Raw genomic sequence first — 20,402 nt, 5'->3', positions numbered from 1 at the left:
ATCATTAAGTAATCCCATTTAGTCATATTCTAAGAAAATATTAATTAAGTATTTAATATTTAATTGATTTATGTTATCCCCTTGTTAAATAATATAAATAATCAACTATAGTCCAATTAATAAATCAAATGAAAACTAATAGTTTGATTATTAATTAAATCCATCTTCTTCTATTAAATTAAATAATTGCACAAGACCTATTTAATTTGTGTGAGGCCTCACCCTGACCCTTCATATCATAGATATTTTTACTTGCATTTTGATATTCAGGACTTTGATATTTTGATAGTTATTTGAGACTTATATGGACGGTGGCTTGTTTATCTATTGATTTTGACATTACAGTAATGTTTTACATCTATGATATGTACTAAGAACCTAATATTGTGAATGGGATGATCGAACAAATATGGATGTAACTTTACACATGGCAAGATAGAAATTAGATTATGATGCAATGTGAAATGTTAATTTGATTATGATGATTTATGATTTAATTTCATGTGCATATTTTGACATTTTAACGTTTTGAATGTTTTATTTGAAATGATTAAGCAAAGGAATTCCATTGAATTATGTTAATATGGATTATGTAACATTTAAATTCATATGCATTTATGATATGTATTTTATATGACCTCCTTGGATTATTGATGCTCGAGTTTAGTGTGCAGAAAGTGAAACCATGGAAAATTTTGGGGGAAACAAGGTCCAAACTTATGTGAACACGCTTGAACTAAGGCAAATATTTGGAAGATTCAAAAGCCTCATTGTGAAGTATTTTTCTTCATAAATGTAAGTTTTCTTGTATGTAGAAATTTTTAATCACAAAGATGTATTAGGGACATGTCATGGTGATGTGGAATGTGCTTTTATGTGTCATTTGACACTTGTGGATTTTGTGTGTTAACGACATGTCATCTAGGGTTTTGGTCATGGTGGAATTTTACCCTAAAACTAACCTTGTTAATGATTAAGTAAACCCACTTGACAAAGAATAGGATGGGTCACAATCAAAGGAAATTTAATTTAGACTTTACTGTAGTTTTGAAGAGTCGTTAGGTGGTCCCAAAGTGTCTTTTTTGTGAAAATAAGCTACTCATATGATAGTATAACATGTTAGGGACCTAATTTTGACCATGATAGTGCCTAGACAGCTTAGGGGGGGCCTTTTCCAATTCCTTATTCCATCAATTAGAAAATAGAGCTATCACATGAGCTCTTTCCCATGTTTCCAGTAAGTCAAAAATAACAAACTTAGGGGGAGACAATTTTGTAAGAGAAAGTGGCTTGGTGTTTTTGCTAAAATAGCTAGTGGGAAGGCCTTTTTTAGAGAGTCTTGGACAAACTAGTGGGGTGATCACCCACTCTCTAAGTTTAGAGATAGTTAGGGTTTTGGAGGGAGGCTAAGGGAGCTCTTCATCAACTAGCATTGTCATTAGCTTTGACCAAGGTTGGTTCTCAAACCATGACCATTTTGTTTTAGCATTTCATAATGAATCTAAAATTATGGAGTTTTGTTAGGGGGTCATTTATTGTATTGTAATTCTTGTGTTGTGTTGTGATTGTGCATTGTGTTTCATGCATTTTCTTGACTTTCTTCCTTGATTTCCTTTTTTTGTTTGAATGTTGAAATTGTTAAAGGGTGTGAAGGCTTCACTCACCCTTGGGGAGGAAAAGAAGCCTTGGGTGAAGGGGTTATTTGGGCTTAACATTGTAGTTGAGAAAATTTACCTCATGATGAGGAGTTTTTCTTTCTTTCATGGAGTATGGGCTCCATTGAAGCCATATGCCTTTTTTTTGTTTTCAAGGTATAAGTGTATGTGTAAGAAGAAGGAGATTTTATGATAGCCTTGAGAGGTAAAAAAATTCAATTGCAATTTGATTTGGTGTTATGGATATGGCATTCTCCTCTTTGAGGAGCCCACCTTCACCCAATATATTCATGATTCCAATGGTGAATCATTGTGTAATCCATGGAAGGGATTGTTAAGTTTTTTGTGTTGTGTGGATGTATGAATTTGTAAACATTTGTGTGTACTCTATTTGGGCTTTATTTCCCTTGCTCGGTGGGTGCCTTCATAGAAGCCTAGGATGGGAGGTGGGCCTCCATGGTTCCAAGTCTTGTGTTATTTTGTAGGTTTTTGAAAAGATGGTTCCTATGAAGATATTAGGGTTCCACTGTTGGAAATGTTGAAAATCAAGTGTGTGGAGAGAATAATCTTTCCCATGTCATCTCCTAATGTATTGTGATGTTAAGTTTCCGTTGTGGTAAAAAAGGATTTACTTCTTATTGTATATTGTTGTAATTGTGTAAAGTGGAGTTTGAGAAAATTGTATATAGTTGTCTTTGCCAGGAAATATTCATTGTGAGGAAAGGCATTTTAAAATTAGATGATCAAGCTTTTGAACATATGAAGATTTATGCATTTATTTTAAAGCTAAATCTTATGGGTTCTTAATATAGGATAATCCTTGTAACAACTATGCAAGGTAGATTATGTAAAATCATTGTAAGTTTCACATTTTGTGATTTGATGTAATATGGAGAAGTTATGTAAATGAGACACTCATTCTTATATTGATCTATAAATAAATTGGTAGAAACATTTCATAGTTTTTTTTTTGGGAGATTCTTATTGATATAGTTGGCTCAATTCAAAATATAGGTGATTGAATTGTCAAATCATATGTTATCTTTTTGATACAATGGAAAGAAAGTTTTTTTTTTTGACAGTTTATTTTATATGCATGGAAATTAGTTCATTTGGTTTTTAGGTTCTAATAGATCCTTAGATGAGATAGATAGTATAGTAACATCAAACTTGCAAATTAAAAATTAGTAAGGAAGTCAAAATCAGATCAACGACAACTCATAAACATGGTCTCCTAAAATGAGAAAGGAAAGAAATGTATTAAACTTATAGTGAAAACCCTCCTATAGCTACACTTTTACTCTCTAGAATTTGTATGGGAGGGACAACTAAATCACATTCCAATTACAAACCAATAAAATAATAATGGAATATGCTTTGATACTCCTATTAGGAGCCAATAAATTTAGGGGTTACAATATAAGTTGAATAATAATAGGTCTCCTAAATTTTCCCCAAGAAGAGTCACATGATCCTTAGAGGGGACATATATGATCTAATCATAACATAGTAAACAAAAAAAAAAACTTAAAAAATAAATAAACTAATATAAACCTAGGCGCCCATTTTGCAAAGGGAGGAGAGACTATGTTTCAAACTTCACAAGGGACAGTGGCCCCCACTAGGAACTTTCCCATTTCAACCACCCTTTTGGGAACTTTCCTAAGTTAAATGGCATTGATTTGGCTCTAACATAAGTCATAACCCTCCTCCTTAGGCACCCACCTTTTTAGAAATGGAGAAAGTAAGGTTTTCAAGCATGTTGAGTGGACCCCATCATTTTAGAAAGGGAGAAAGTAAGGTTTTCAAGCATGTTGAGTGGACCCCTTCCTACCAATTTCCATCAACCTTGGGGAGAAGAGTTGGGGCACCTAGTAAATAGTCATGTTAGTGAATCCTTTCTTTTTGAGTCACTCCATCATTTCTAAAATGAAAAAAGTGCCCATCCTAGGTGTTTAGGCACCTTGGGAAGGGTGTAGCCTAGGATGGAAAAGGGGGTAGGAAGGGAGTAGTTTAGGATAGTAGGTAGTCATTACAAATAATGATAAGGGTGAGTAAAGTAGGGATATAGGTAACAAGTTATAAATTAAGTTGCTAAGTCAAATAATTATGGTGATTTTACTTATCATTCTATTTAGTTGTGGAAAGAGGTAAAGTAAGATTATAGGTAGGGGTGTGTAGGAAAAGTGTAGAGATAGTTAAAAGATTAAATATTAGGAATTAGATTTGTAATTCTTATTTGGGATTTAATATTTATTTTATTTTATTTTTAATTAATTTTATTAAACAATAATTGTATGACTTTTGGTTGGGATATGGGGTTGGTTAGGGTATCATTAGTTAGAGATTTTCTAGGAATCATCAAAAAGGGTAATTAAAATTAAAATATTAATTTTGGACAAAGGGGTTATTAGAAGATAATGCATTGTAGCAAGTTGTAGGATAAATAATTGATTATTAATTTAAAATACCTAGTCGTAAGACATATATTTAGCTGAAGTTAATAGAGAATAAAATGTAAGATTTTTATTAAAGATTCATACCTATATCATAATAAACTAGAATAGAATTGGGCATAGAACATAATGAGTTAAGGTTATACGACTTGAAATTAGAACATCTAGGATAATTATAAACTTACATTCTTATTTGTAAATGATTGAAAATTATTGCTACTACATTGGTACAAACTTTGTACTTCACATACGTAATGACTTTATCCTAGGATAGGGTGTGGTTTTGAAATGATAATATCGTCTGGCTTTTATGTTATAACCTAGATGACCAAAAAATGTTAGAAACTAACTAGTCTCCTTTGGAAACTCTAAGTCCAAAAGTTTGAATGAAAAAAAATTCTCCCACATCAACTAAAATTAATTATCTCTGACTCAATGATCAAATTAGTAACATTCTAACACTTTCGAGAAAATGTGAATTGATATATCCGGTAACCCCATAGCCTAATAAAATAGTAACAACAAAGAATAGGTCTATGCATATTACCCTCTAATTCACCAATAAAAATAAATATAATAAAAAAATTTTGGTTGTGTTTTGCCTTGTAAGTTTTGGGCATGACAATTTGATTCGTAATACACCTTGTGATTAAATAATATCACTTAATCAATCCTCAACCCTAACCTAGTCCTTAACCCAATCTTAACTCCTTGGTTCATAATCAACTCAACCTATTCACACATAATAAACCTACTTGATTAACTAATTAAACCTAGTATATTAAGTGACCCACTTGCAATTCTCTAACATCTACATTTTCCTCCTAATCACTCCCTAATCCAAGCCTATATTGGAGAAGATACATACAGATGATAATCCAGTAGATATGTTTACCAAGGTAGTGACAAGTGAGAAGTAGAACTCCTCTTTAGCTTTAGTTGGTCTACTAGACTAAACATAATAAAAGAATAGTAGAGTCTAGATGGTTTTAATTCTAGTGGGAGTCACAGGTTCAGTAATGCTATGAGCGGTCTCTAAGTGGGAGGTTATTGTTCTAGAGTTTGATCAATCTCCAACTAGGATATTGTTGTGATGTGGAGCCTAATCACGCTCAAAGGCTTTTTTTTCCCACTTTATTCAGTGTAGTTTTCCCCCATATTTTACTATGAGAGTTTGGGGGCAGTGTCCCCAAGATGGAGCCAAAAGGTAGCACCCCTTACAGATTCTTTCAGTAGAGGGACAATTCCCTCACAAGGGTTTTGGGAGTAGTGCCCCCAAAATCTTGTCCAACTTTATTATTGTTAAGGGTGTCAACTATTATTTTACTATTTGATGACTTATTCTAGCCATAATATTGTAAGAAAAAAAAATATATTGTATAAAATGGCTTGAAATTAGGAAGTTCATGATGTATGATGTGATTGTATCTTATTGTGTTGGTATTGAGTTCTAAGAGATTGTGAATTGTAATCATGTTTTAATTACTAGATAATAAGAATACTGGACTCATTATTTGGTGGATATAGCCCAATGATTGGGTGAATCGTGTTAAATCTTTGTGCCCTGAGTTCTCTTCTATGTGATTTATTATTTTTTGATATTGGTTATATCTATATGTAATTTTTATTTATATCTCATTAATCCTAATAGCCTAAACTCACCCTAATTATTTTTAAAACCTTAAGGATGAGGACTAAGAAATTCCAATCCTCACCAAAGTCAACTCTTGTCCCATCCTCTTAGATCCCCAACTACATGCATTAATGTCAAATTTAAATGCCCTTACACATATCTTACATTCCTCTTATGCACTCCAACTCCCTCTTTAACTTTTTTCCCCTTCACATTCCCCAAAATGGTCACATTCTCTCCAAAAACCCAATCCATGTATTTCCTTTCATCTTGGCCACTTCTCACATCTCTCAAATTTTTCATCTTGTCCATCCATTTCCATCTCCCTTTTCCTATAGTTTTAACCCTTCTCCCTTCATGAATCATCCATCTTTTATTGTAATGTTATATTTCTAGTTTGAGAGCCTAAAACCTACCAAACTACTATTATAATGCCAAAATTTGTCCACACATCTACACTTAAATCTCTCCATCCATCTAAATCAATTGAAGCATTCAATCATTTAAGCACACATCAAAATCTTTGGACTACATCTCAAGATCAAGAAAGCTTGTTGAAGTTCTTGCTTTGGTTTTTGTTCCTCTCTTTATTGATTTCTTTTAGTCTTACATAAATGTTGGGTTGGTTTGTTTTTATTGAATGTTAGCTTTCTTATATTTATTAAAACACTATATCTTAGCTTCTACAACTGAAAATAGAGCATTTTTGTAAATATTATAGTTTATCATTGTTATAAAAGGTTGTCATTAGGGCCACCATTCAATTAACCTTAAATATTCAATCATTGATGGAATCTAGTTAAAATATTCATGGTTAACTTTTAGTTCATCATTTAATAATCCAATTTAATGTATAATAGAACTTTTACCTATACCAAACATTCACACCTTCCATTAGCCAATCTATAAGCATCTTAGGACTCTATCACTAGTTATGATACCATAGTATCACCATATCATAGCATGTTGATGCACAGATGACCCTTGCAATCTAATAAGATCTTTCTTATTAGTAAATAGTGTTGGAAATGATTGAAAAGATCATGAATGAAGAATAATGGAACTGGTCAAGAATGTTTTCAATCATTGTTTTGTCATTGATGTCAAACTTGCCACTTGCAGGAATGACAATTGCTTTAGTGATCCAAATACTATCAATTGGTTGATTGACAAGGAGGTGGCAATCAATAAGATGTAACTAGAGTACCTAGAGAAAGGTTGAAGTTATGATGTTGTAATGAAGTACAAGGATCAGTTAAGCCATTGATGAAATAGTATATTGATGACATACTCTAAGACATAGAGGATGCACACACTGAGACACATGATGTAAGGATTAACTAAGTCCTAGTTAGTGCCGAACAGATTCTCAATTGAAGCCAAGAAAGTTCAAGTTTAGTGTGTGCTAAGTGAAGATTAAGTGTTGAGCAGCCTTCAAGTGTCGAGTGAAGATTAGGTACCAAGTAGTCTCCAGGTACTGAGCAAGGTACAGGTGCAGAGCAAGATACAGGTGTCGAGCACCAGTAAATAATATTAAGAAGTTGAGTAACATAGAAGGTGTCGAGAATTAGTAAACCAATGATGCCAAGTTGTATTATTTTGAAAAGTTGAAGATTCACTAGATTTGAGCTGACATAGTAGTTATCTAGAATTTTGTGAACTAGATAGAAGATAAGAATGATGAGCTGGTGGCATAGAACACTATGTAAAACATTTTTGGTGAATGGATTTATCATGAAGTTTCTAGATAGAAACAAGATATGGGACAGATACATTGTATCCTACCTAATCCATTGAAACCCTAAAGTTGGAGAGGGAGATTTGAGTGGGAAATTAAGAACATAACTTCTTTATAAGGAATTATAGGTCAGAGATCAAGTGCACATGCATGAGAGGGAGTTGGTCATAAGTGTAATCATGTGAAGAAGCCAAGAGGAGTAAGAAAAAAGCATCAAGACTCTGAATTGATCGAGTGACCAAAGAGAGCATTGGTGTAACGAGTGGAAGAACTCAAGGAGACAGATCTTGAAGGGTGAACAAGTTGTTAGCACTGCAAGGGAGGAAAGACAAGCAAAGAAAAGGACTAAATAGCAACCTAAAATCTGCAAGGTTGAAGTTGCAATCTGTATCAAGTCAAAACCCTTCTAATACTCTCTTACCATAGTATTAGATATTGAAACCCTACATTGCTAGGTTAGCTTAATAACTAGGTGGATAAGCCTCAAGAAAAGGATAAAGAGATCCCCAAGAGAAGGACAAAGAGATCCTCAAGAAAAGGATAAAGAGATCCTTAACAGAAGGATAAAGAGATCCTTAGGAGGAGGATATGAGATCCTTAGTGATGGATGAAAGATTCTTTTGAGTAGGTGACTATAAATCCCATGGACCTAGGTGAGCCTAACAGCTCTATGTAAATCCTTTAACAAGGTGACATTCCAAGTTGAATGTTCTTAAATCCTTTAACAATGTCACATTGTAGCCTTTAACAAGGTAGGCCTTTAACAGGGCAGACCATTAGAAGTGGTTGAAATCAATTGTGCAGTTATTTTGTGGGTATCATCCCCACTCCAATTTTACCTTCTTTTTCCTAGAGGGTTTTTGGGTTATCAAATCCTTAGTGTTATGGTGTGATGCATGTCTACTTTTCATGATTGTTTAATGTTTAATTACATGCATGATAATTTCAGTTATGTGCCATTAAGGATTTGTAGAAAAAAAAATTTATTGGACATCATTGGACCTTGAATAACTGATTCACCCACCCCCCCCCCCCCCCAAACCTCTCAGTTATTCTAAAGAATTCTAATAATTGGTATTAGAGTAGATTGCTGATTTGTTTCAAGGTACTAGCAGCAGGAAGATCAAGATGTCCAAGAGAGAAATTCCCAAGCTAAACAAAGATAACTCCATTGCATAGAAAAGTCTAATGAAGCTACACCTCATATCAATAGGTGACTATGCACAGACCTCAATCCTAGTTGATCATGTAGACCCTATAGGACCCCTCACTACAGATGACATGAGCAAGAAGAAGGAGCACAATCAAGCAATGTTAGATATTGCTTCAGCACTAAGCTATGCTAAGTATGATGACATCAAAGGATGTGATACTTCACATCAGATGTGGGAAACATTATCAAGAATCTATGGAGGAGATCATAATTTTAAGAGAGCCAAAAGAGAAAGCCTAAGAGGAAAATTTGATGATATGAAAATGGAAGAAGGAGAGAATGCTGCTCAATATGGTGCAAGAATGAAGGAAGTGTTAGTGCCATAAGAAGCCTAGGAGGACAGTTAGCAAAAGAAATAGTTTGTATCAAATACTTCAGAACTTTTCTTCCCATCTATGCTATAAGAATTTCAGCCATCCAAGAACTAAGGTGTGTACCAAGCAATGCATTATCATTTGAAGGAATAATTGGAAGACTCACTGCCTTTGAGCTATCCAACTTTGACAACTACAAGCCAAAAAATTTTGAATCTACATTCAAAGCTAAGATGAAAATGAAAGACAATGAGGAGGTTCAAATAAAGAAAAAGAATGGAAAAGGAATGTATGTATCCAGTGATAGCAACACTGATGAAGATGATGTGGACCAATTAGAGGCATTACTAGCAAGGAGATTTCACAGAGGAAGAGGCACACAAAAGAAAAATTACAATTATGGAGGCAACTTCAAGAACAAGAAAGAGGAAAACAAGGACTACAAAGGTAAAGGCAAAAGATGCTATATTGTTGAAGAAGACTCTGATGAGAATGATGATGAAGTAGTCTATGTGGCTATGAAGGATGAATCAGATGAAGATGAAGCAACTGCCCTAGTAACCTGCATGAACAAGATGATAGAAGGATCATAGATAGTGAATGTTCTCATCACATGACTGGAGACAAAATTAAGTTTATTATCTTTATTCAATATGAAGGAAATAGTGTTAGATTTGGTAACAATGCACCATGTTAGATCAAAGGGAAAGGTAGTATCAAGCTTACTGAAAAGATATCATGTGATAATGCATACTATGTTGAAGGACTAAATTACAACTTGTTAAGTGTCTCACAGTTAGGCAACATAGGGTGTAAGGTTCAATTTGAAAAAGGAGTTGCTAAGAGTTATGATTCTCAAGGAAGTCTATTACGAAAAGGTGATCAGACTAAGAGTAATTTGTTTTACCTAGACATGGAAGATGCATCTTGTCTTATTGTTAAAACTAATGATGCATGGTTATGGCACAAGAGGCTATGTCATGTAAATTTTTACAATATAATAAGCATAAGCAAAATGAAGAAAGTTAGAGGTCTACCAAAGTTGAAGAAACATGATAACATCATGTGCAAACAATGCCAACTAGGGAAGATGACCTTGTCAACTTTCAAAAGCAAGGTTTATACTTCTAATGAAGTATTAGAGCTAGTTCATATTGACTTGTGTGGTCCTATTGAAGTACAAAGCTATAAAGGTGACAGATACATAATGCTATTTGTAGATGACTATTCAAGAATGATGACAGTCATGTTCCTGAAACAAAAATCAAATGCATTCCAAATGTTCAAATGGTACTTGGCCAGAGTTGAGAAAGAAATTGGAAAGAGCCTAAAATGTCTCAAATCTAATAGAGTGGTGAATTCACATCAAGAGAATTTGAAGAGTTCTGCAATGAAAGAGGAATTAAAAGGCGGACATTAGCACCCAGAACTCCATCTCAGAATGGTATAGCAAAGAGAAGGAATAAATCAGTTATAGATTGTGCTAGGACCTTAATGATGGAGAAAAATGTTGCACTCAAGTACTGGAGAGAAGCTGTAAGTACTGCAGTCTACGTACTCAAATGAGTTCAAGTCAAGAAATGTACAAATGCAACACCTTTTGAATTATGGTATGGGCATTCTCTTAATGTAAAACATTTCAAAATATTTGGATGAAAATGCTTTATATATAAAGAGTCTAGGAATGGAAAGTTTGATGCAAAAAGTGAGGAAGGCACATTTCTTGGTTATTCTACTAGAAGCAAAGCTTATAAGTGCTTGAATGTTAACACTAACAAAGTAGTAGAAAGCACAAATGTGAAATTTGATGAGCTTGCAGAAGTTCAAAGTATTAAGAACACCAAGAAAGTAGAAGAATACAAGACCTTTGTATACTTTTATGAAAGTATATCTAATGATGGTGAAGTTGCAGCTCACAATGACAATCAGCAAGAAAATCCAATATCTATTGAGTCACAAACAGTGAATGCTGAATAACAAACACATTCAGAAGCCAAGCTACAGAATATAGAAAATGTTCATTCATATTCAAAGAATAGCCAACAAGAAGAAAATGAACAAATACCTGATGAAAATATGCATGAGGATATAGATTCTAAAAGAGACAACATGCAAACAAGGAAAGAACTTGTATTAGCAAAGTATGTGAAAAGACATCATCCTATAGATCAAATTATTGGAAACAAAGAGGCAGGACCATTGGAAAGGAATAGACTCAGAAATGAAACATGTCTGCTCAGCAAAATGGAACCAAAAATAGTAAGTGAGGCCATAATAGATGATGATTGGTATAATGCTATGAAAGAAGAAATTGAACAAATTGAGAAGAACAAGACATGGACCTTAGTCTCAAGACCAGTTGATAAGAATGTGATTAAAACCAAGTGGGTGTTCAGAAACAAGTTAGATGAGAATGGTGGAATCACAAGGAACATGGCAAGATTAGTTTGAAAAGTGCACAAAAAGAAGGACTAGATTATGGAGAAACTTTTTCTCCAGTTGCCAAAATGGAAGGAGTAAGGACCTTACTGGCATATGTAGCCTTCAAAAGATTTAAAGTCTATCAAATGGATGTAAAGTCTACATTTCTAAATGGTATACTTGAAGAGGAAGTCTACATAGAGCAACCAGAAGGTTTTGTTGATGAAAAGGTCAATAATAAGGTATGTAAACTGCATAAGGCTCTATATGGATTGAAGCAAGCCCCTAGAGCTTGGTATGAGAGACTTCACAATTATTTGGTGCAAATAGGATTTGAAAGAACTGATGATAACAACAACATGTACATCAAATTAGAAGAAGGTAAGGATATTCTTGTATCTAAAATATTTGTGGATGATATAGTTTTTGGAGGAAAGGAAGTATTGTGCAAAAGTTTTGCTGACAAAATGAAACATGAGTTTGAAATGTCTATGTTTGGAGAAATCAAGTTCTTTGTATGATTGCAAATGCATCAACTAAAACATGGTATATTTGTGACACAATCAAAATACATCAAGGAGATACTCAAGAAGTTTGGATTGGAAGACTCCAAACTTATTAGCACACCAATGGAAATATGAAATAGGCTATCTAAAAATGATGAATTAGCTGAAGACAATCAAACAATGTACAGATCCATGATTGGAAAACTACAATATGTTGTACATAGTAGACCAGACATTGCACTAGCAGTTGGAATAGTGGCTAGATTCTCTGCCAATCCTAGAGAAAATCATCTCATGGCAATAAAAAGGATAATGAGATATCTCAAAGGAACTGATGATTTTGGCCTATATTACAAAAAGAATGAGAAGTTTGAGCTCAATGTATACACAGATGCAGATTGGGAAGGAAACATTGATGACAGGAAAAGCACAAGTGGAGGAGCATTATTCTTAGGTAAAAGGCTAGTTACTTGGACTAGCAAGAAACAAACATGCACATCTCAGCCCACTGTAGAAGTAGAATATGTGGCAGCAACAGTCAATTGCACAAATATTGTGTGGCTTAAACATCTATTGAAAGGAATGAAAGAAGAGGTAGCTAAACCTGTGATACTGTATTGTGATAATACAAGTGCTATAAACATATCCAAGAATCCAGTAATGCATGCAAAAACCAAGGATATTGCAATCAAGTATCACTATGTTAGAGAATTGGTGGAAGACAAACAAGTGAAGATGGAGTACATTCATAGAAAGGAACAAATTGCAGATATCTTCACCAAACCATTGCCCAAGGATGCTTATGAATATCTTAGAGGCAAGTTGGGGGTAATGCCCCTAACTCAAGCAGTCTAAAGCAACATAGAAGCTGCCCTACATCAACAAGAGTAGATCATTGAAATATTAGAAGAATGATGTAGAGGATGACAACAAGAGCATAAACTCTAGATCAGTCACAAGCATGGTGATTGAGGGAGAAACATGAGATGCAAAGTTTATATTTAGCATGTTAAAGATGCTACATCTTTGGCATTTATGTCAAAGAGTTAGATATATGAGAAACTAATCAATACAAAGAGGGAGATATGTGATATATATGAAGGATCAAGGATTCAGAGTAAACAAAAGATTCAAAGTAAAGAAAAGTAGCAGTCCAAAGGGAGAAGCAAAACAAAGGACAGTTTGTATCAGCAAAAGAAAAGTATGTAATTTTGGTGGTAACTAAGTTGATCAGTTTAATCAATTGATCAGTTTGGTTTGCCATCAATGCCAAAGAGGAAGATTGTTGGAAATGATTGAAAAGATCATGAATGAAGAATAATAGAACTAGTAAAGAATGTTTTCAATCATTTTTTGTCATTGATGTCAAACTTGCCACTTGCAGGAATGACAATTGCTTTAGTGATCCAAATATTGTATTAGCAAAAGAAAACGTATGTAATTTTGGTGGTAACTAAGTTGATCAGCTTAATCAATTGATTAGTTTAATTTGCCATCAATGCCAAAGAAGGAGATTGTTGGAAATGATTAAAAAGATCATGAATGAAGAATAATGGAACTAGTAAAGAATTTTTTCAATCATTGTTTTGCCATTGATGTCAAACTTGCCACTTGCAAGAATGACAATTGCTTTAGTCATCCAAATATTATCAATTGGTTGGTTGACAAGGAGGTGGCAATCAATAAAATGTAACTAGAGTACTTAGAGAAAGGTTGAAGTTATGATTTTGTAATGAAGTACAAGGATTAGTTAACCCATTAATGAAATAGTGTATTGATGACATACTCTAAGACATAGAGGATGGACACACTGAGACACATGATGTAAGGGTTAACTAAGTCCTAGTTATTGCCAAACAGATTCTTAGTTGAAGTCGAGAAAGTTCAATTTTAGTGTGTGTCGAGTGAAGATCAAGTGTCAAGTAGCCTTCAGGTGCTGAGTGAAGATCAAGTGCCAAGCAGTCTTCAGGTGCTGAGCAGTCTTTAGGTGTTGAATAGTCTTTAGGTGCCGAGCAAGGTACAAGTGCCTAGCAAGATACAGGTGCTGAGCACCAATGAATAATATTAAGAAGTCAAGTAACACAGAAGGTGTCGAGCATCAGTAAACCAATGATGCTAAGTTGTTGTATTATTTTGAAAAGTCAAAGATTTTCCAGATCTAAGCTGACATGGTAGTTATCTAGAATTTTGTGAACCAAATAGAAGATAAGAATGATGAGCTGGTGGCACAGAACACTATGTAAAATGTTTTTGGCGAATGGATTTATCATAAGTTTCTAGATAGAAATAAGATATGGGACAGATACAAATTATCCTACCTAATCCATTGAAACCCTAAAGTTGGAGAGGGAGATTTGAGCAGGAAATCAAGAATAGAACTTCTTTATAAGGAGTTATAGGTTAGAGATCAAGTGTGCATGCATGAGAGGGAGTTGGTCATAAGTGTAATCATGTGAAGAAGCCAAGAGGAGTAAGAAAAAAGCATCAAGACTTTGAATTGATCAAGTGACTGGAGAGAGAATTGGTGTAATGAGTGGAAGAACTCAAGGAGACAAATCTTGAAGGGTGAACAAGCTGTCAGCACTGCAAGGGAGGAAAGCCAAGCAAAGAAAAGGATTGAATAGAGATCTAAAATCTGCAAGGTTGAAGTTGCAATCTATATCAGGTAAAAACCCTTCTAATACTTTCTTACCATCGTATTAGATATTGAAACCCTACATTGATAGGTTAGCTTAACAGCTAGGTGGATAAGCCTCAAGAAAAGGATAAAGAGATCCCTAGGAGAAGGACAAAGAGATCCTTAGGAAAAGAATAAAGAGATCCTTAAGAGAAGGATGAAGAGATCCTTAGTGAGGGATGAAAGATTCTTTTGAGTAGGTGACTATAAATCCCATGGACTTGGGTGAGCCTAATAGCTCTATGTAAATCCTTTAACAGGGTGACATTCCAAGTTGAATGTTCTTAAATCCTTTAACAAGGTCATATTTTAACAATATGATGTAGCCTTTAACAGGGTAGGCCTTTAACAGGGTAGACCATCAGAAGTGGTTGAAATCAATTGCACAGTTATTTTGTGGGTATTATCCCCACTCCAATTTTACCTTCTTATTCCTGGAGGGTTTCTGGGTTATCAAATCCTTGGTGTTATTGTGTGATGTATGTTTACTTTTCATGATTGTTTAATGTTTAATTACATGCATGATAATTTCAGTTATGTACCATTAAGGATTTGTAGAAAAAAAGTTTTATTGGACATGATTGGACCTTGAATAACTGATTCACTCCCCCGCTCTCTCAGTTATTCTAAAGAATTATAACAAATACATGCATTTCTCTCCATTTCAACAAGGAACAAAATCTAGTGTTAACATTCATGGTGAAACTAATAAGGTGGCATCTATCTTAGGATATACAATACTACTTCCATTCAATATTATTTATTTTCACAGATGTTACATACATATAAATTAGTTATGGTGTTCTAGTCTTAAAACAATGAACTTACCCCACATGCCTACACCCAAGGATTAGTCATCATAATAGCTTTGTTATATCTAATAATAAAGAAAAAAATTTCCTTATAATATATCAATTACTAATCCTTAATATGTCATTAGTACCACTACACACCATCCTTCAAAACAAACAAATAAAATAATAAATCATAGTCTTGACTCTCATTTCATTTGACAATCAAAGATTGTTCACCCATTCTTACACAACCAAATGAAATTTTTGGATCGATATATTTCTAGAGGGATTAAATAAAATAAAAAATTCATTGGTTTAATATGATGATACAACCCCTTGAATTTATTTTTTCAATCCTTGGAAAATATCAAGGGAATCTAGGAAATAGATTCTGACCATATAGAACTTTAGTGTTATTCATGCTTCTGTACAACATCAAAAGAATGTTTTCAAAACTTAGGAAATCCTCTTAGGCTTATATTTGAGCCTTTGTAGTATTAGAATATTTGACTTGGTTCCACATACCCTCTTGGATTGTCCCTTGTGAATTTTTGATAGACTCCTTACATATAAGGGTCTTTATACAATTATGGCTAACATGGTGATGGAAAATCTCTTTGATGCAATGTCTTCCCTTATGAAATTTACATGAATTTTTGTGGTTTGGTCGGACTTGACTTGAATGGAGTCTATCTTGAGTTGTACCAATTACTTGGGAAAGATGATAAAAAAGGTGATATTTTATTCATGTGTAAGGTTCAAAATTTAGTGTTCGCAATTAAATATACTTGCTCTTCATTATGTTTCTTACAAGATTGTTTCTAAAATACTAGCCTTTAGATTTGACACTTTATTCTTCATGTTTTCTTTTTAAAAAATTTGTTTATCAAGAGAAGATATATATTTGATAATATTATTCTAGTTTTGGAAGGTTTAGAATGAGTTTATGAACTTGTTTCTAAGAAGACTTGTCACTTAGATATTGTCTTCAAAAATTTGAATAATTCCATTGCCTTTTGATTGAGTCCATAACATTATTGCACAAAAATCACTGTTTTCTAACACATACCACTCTTGATGTCTAGATATCTCTCACATCAATATTTTGATACATAATTGATCTCATATGCATTTAGAGAAATTTTATTCTACTTTTTTCTATTCAAGAATTTGGAGCTTTCGATCACTGGGCATGTATCATTTGAAAACATTTAAATATAAACTTTATGCATGTTGGTATCTCTTACACTTCTTATAGCTTCCTATTCTCACATTCATCTTTACAAGAATGTATGATGTGATAATCATTGATGGATTCCCATGTACTATTATCTTAAACTTCTACTTTGATGCAGACTAGAGGAAAGTGGAAGATTGGAATTTGATTGATACTTTAAATCATTTGGTTACCAAACTCTTCATGCCAAACTCACTTTTGCAGAAATAGTGATCATTGTATGTTATGAACCTTTATTTGCATTTGTATGCGGGTTACTAATTCCAATTAAACATATTCATTTTCATGATGGCTAGAAAATGTCTTTCCACCCAAATTCTTTGACATTGATCAATGTCAATAATCTATTCTACAACTTATTTTCACATGACCCAGAAGGTGAAAATTGACAAAAGCCATGAAATTTAGCACACTTTTTCTCATTATGTTTTTTTGAAAGCTCCAAAGTACTCTTTGTTCACCATAAATATGTATTTGATGCACTTTCTGAAATAATAAAATACTTTCCCAAACAAGTTTGCAAAACTAAATATAGCATTATACATGTCACACATATAATGATTCATTTTCAACTATAAAAATATGGCAAATATCTTCACTCTTACTGCTCCAAGGTCATCATGTTTTGAAAGTGAGCATTAAGGTGTGGAAAATAGTTGTAGAAGTTGAAATTTCACAAGATTTCCATGACAAAACAAGCCTTGGAAGTGGTCTTTCAAATTGTCTAGTGTACCTTGGTTGTGCTTCCAAGTTGCATGCATGTCTATCATTGCATTTGGTGAGATTTAAAAAAAAAATTACTTTGTTAAATAGGTTGTGATTTTTGAAAATCCATCCACATTTTGTAGGCAAATTTTCAAAAAAATTACCAGTTGTAAAAACTTCTAAAAAGGTTAAGTCCACAATCTATTCCAAAGCTTTCAATTTTTGGCACAAGCATGGAGAAAGTTCACAAAGATTGTTGGTGCATCTAAGATTGCATTCTTTGAGATGAAATCTCTTAGAGGTGTTTTCTTTCTAAATTGTCCATATGTGTTGGTTGTGATTCTACATTTTGCATGTATGTTGGCAATGTCCTTACAACCATTATATTTGACAAGAATCTTTCAATTCTTGTTCTAGAGCTATTTCACTTCCTTAGATGACATTTCTTCAAGGAATTTTATTAAGAATTTCATATTCTTTAATTTTTGATGATGTGATATTCACTTGGTATACCTTTTGAGGTATGGATAGTTGGATGGGTTTGGCACTTGTTGTGGGTTCTATTTCAGCTATGGATTTTGACAACTACGGATACATGTGATTACCTTTGGATCAGGTTTTTGTGCTTGGCATTTCAATTGGTATAGGATTTTAGAATTCTTATGTGACATATTGGGTGGCTTCTCTTTGGATGGCTTTTATGTATGTTTAGTGATAGTGGTATAGTAGGAGATGGGATCATTCATGTTTGAGATGTGGGACACTTTGATTTTGTTCTAGGTACCAGGATGGATCACTTGGTGTACTTTGATCCATGATGGTGGATGTGCTAGGATGGATTATTCCCTTGTTGATTTATGTGGATATAGATTGACCTTATACAATGTATACAATAAGTGGGAGATTGGTGAGATTGACAGGGAGCACACTTGGGGCACTGCCCCAAGACCCTGCAAGGGGTGCTGCCCCCAAACCCTTGTAGAAATAATCTAGGGGGAAATCATGTCGAATAAACCTATGAGTATGATTAGGATCCACATCAAAACAATCTCCCACTTGGAGACTAATCAGACTCCACAACAATAACCTCCCACTTGGACACTAATCATAGCATCACTAAGCTTGTAGCTCTTGGGTAAAAGCACAAACCTGTGTCACCTTTTATAAAGGAAAGTGATATCAAAATTTAAACTCTTCAACTTTAACGACATAAAAGTGGCACTTGTGTTTAGAATTTGAAGATGATGTAAACTAATGAAATGTGTAAAATTAGATGAAGTTTATGTCTGTAACTTTTTTTAAAAAAATTGAGTGAAATTTTTATTTATTTTTTAATTTTCAAAGTCTATTTTTTAATTTTTTTAAAATGCTAAAAATTTAGAATTTTTTTTACCGTCAAACAAATGTTAACTTCATAATGGTTTTTGACACTTGAGTGCTAATACACTTAACTACTTTCTATATTGAAGCTGAGTACACCATGTATGCCAAGCCACAACAAACGTCGAGTCAGGAAAGACTTCAGGTGCCAAGTGATATTCAAGTGCCAAGTCATAGATGATGCCGAGTATTACAGAAATGAAACAAGTGCTGAGTAAGCCAATTTTTTTTAGATGCCGAGTTATCTAGGAAACAACATGTGACGAGCGTCAGCAATTCTTTAGGAGCTTAGTAACTCAGAATATCAACATAAGAGTTTGTAATTGCACAAACTATGATGCAAACAGTTTTTGTAGTCAACATAAGGTAAATCATGAAAGATTAAATGATAAGATCAAATCTTTTATCTTTCCTATGCAATCTACATGCAGCCAATAAAAAAAATGATGAAGGCATGCAACCAATGGAAGAAGTGCAAAACAATAATCAGAAAATAGAGATTGAATATGGATCGTAGATCCATACCTAACCCTAAATCCTCAAATGTCTTTATAAGGAAGACGGAATTTTATTGTAAAATATACGAGTGGATATACAAGGGTGTATGAGGAAATCTACTTTCAGAACAAGGGTTATCAAATCGCAAAGGATCAAGATCAGAGAAAGTAGAACAAGTACTTGCATTCATCAATCAAGGATTGTAATCTATCAGGTTTATTGTACCTAATACTTTCTAGCAATTGTATTAGAATGAAAATCCTATGGTGATAGGTTGGCTTAACAGCTATTTCATAGATCCTTTAAATAGGTGATTAAATCCTTTAATAGGGTGACACTTCATGTAAAGTGTTTGCAAATCCTCTAACTAGGTCACTATTAATACAGTGTAAAGCCTTTAACAAGGCATGCCTTTAACAGGGCAGACCATCAGATGTGGTTGAATAATATTTCTGTAGTAATTTTTGTGGGTATCATCCCCACCCTAGTTTTACCTTCTTATTCCTGGAGGGTTTTTGGGTTACCAAATTCCAGTGTTATGTGTTGTTGATGCATGTCTTAATTTCATGTTTACCTGATGTATTTACATGCATGCAATTTACTTTCAATTAAAAGTTTTATTGGTTAAAGTGTGATACTTCTGATTCACCCCCCCCCCCCCCCCCCCCTCTCATAAGTATTATTCCTATTTGAATATTCCAACAATTGGTATTAGAGCATGCAAGTTCTCACAAGGAAAAGTTTGATAGCTTGGAGAAAAAAGATCTAAAGATGGAAGTTTTCAAACTTGGAAAGATCATTGAAAACCAGGTGATTGATGTGCATCTCGCTCTACAAAAAGTAGAGGAAGCAAGAGTGGAATTAAGAAAATCCTTAAAGAGAAGAAAGGAGATAGCCGTAGCTAAAAATGATATAGACTACAAAGAGGTTGATACCACACAAGTGTTTGCCAATGGAGACACTAAAGAATTTGATGCAGCAATAGCAGAATTGATGGAGAAAAACAAAGTTCAAGTAGAGGAGATAAGATCTCTCAAGATGGAACATGAATCACAAGCCATAATATTATGTGAAATCACTAAACAAAAGAAAAGAGCAGTTGAGGATAAAGTCATGGTGGAAAATGACAAAAGAAATCTTGCAAACAGACTTGAAGAAAAATGTACTGAATTGGC

This window comes from Cupressus sempervirens, chromosome 3, assembly GCF_028749045.1.
Source record: "Cupressus sempervirens isolate cs-2001-9-10 chromosome 3, ASM2874904v1, whole genome shotgun sequence".
Classification (NCBI taxonomy): domain Eukaryota; kingdom Viridiplantae; phylum Streptophyta; class Pinopsida; order Cupressales; family Cupressaceae; genus Cupressus; species Cupressus sempervirens.
Note: the sequence above shows the minus strand (reverse complement) of the source record.